Genomic DNA, 1020 nt, shown 5'->3' on the forward strand with positions numbered 1-1020 from the left:
CATGCACGCACACACACACACACCTAAACACACACACACACACACACACCTAAACACACACACACACACACACACACCTAAACACACACACACACACACACACACACACCTAAACACACACACACACACACACACACTCACACACACACAAACAAACAGTAATGAAACCACAACAAACGAAGTGTGTGTGTGTGCGTGTGTGTGTGTGTGTGTGTGTGTGCGTGGGTAGCGTAATAAGGAGTGTGTTCACTCTGTTGTTTCAGTGTAACATCAAAGTTGAAACATGCAGAGACTTGAAGGACCCAACCTGAGTTTTAAAACTTGCTTTATGATCAGATGTCCACTCTTAACTATATAATAATAATAATAATAATAATAATAATAATATATATATATATATATATATCTATATATATCAGATAAGATACTCGAACCACCTCAACTGGCTCCTTTGGAAGAGAACGAGTATTGGCTCCACTCCGAGCTCCCTCTGGATGTCTGAGCTCCTCAGCCTCTCTGTAAGGCTGAGCCACCCTGCAGAGGAAACTCATTTCGGCCGCTTGTATTCACGATCTCATTCTTTCGGTCACGATCCAAAGCTCATGGCCACAGGTGAGCGTTGGAACATAGATAGACTGGTGAATTGAAAGCTAAGCCTTATGGGTCAGCTGGCTTTTCACCGTACAGTGCATCACTACTGAGGCAGCACCACCCCATCTGTTAATCTCACGATCCTCTCTCGTGAACGAGACCCTGAGATACCTGATACCTTGGGGCAGTACCTCACTCCAACCTGCAGGGAGCAATGCAGTGTCATAACAATTTGGTGATGGCAACAGCGACAATGACGATGCAAGTGAGGCATCATCATCTTCGTCTGCTCCAGGTAAAGAAGCCCAGTGTTTAAGATGACGTTAGCTCGGCATTTTAACTTGCATTAGTTATCATTATCAGCTCGGTTCGTCGTACTTTGTAACGTAAATGTAAATGCTTGTTTTCATTTACAGGTCCGTCGGACCC

The sequence above is a fragment of the Semicossyphus pulcher genome, unplaced genomic scaffold (genome assembly GCF_022749685.1).
Source record: "Semicossyphus pulcher isolate SPU_LCO1_2020_fin unplaced genomic scaffold, fSemPul1.0.p SCAF_3, whole genome shotgun sequence".
Lineage (NCBI taxonomy): Eukaryota > Metazoa > Chordata > Actinopteri > Labriformes > Labridae > Semicossyphus > Semicossyphus pulcher.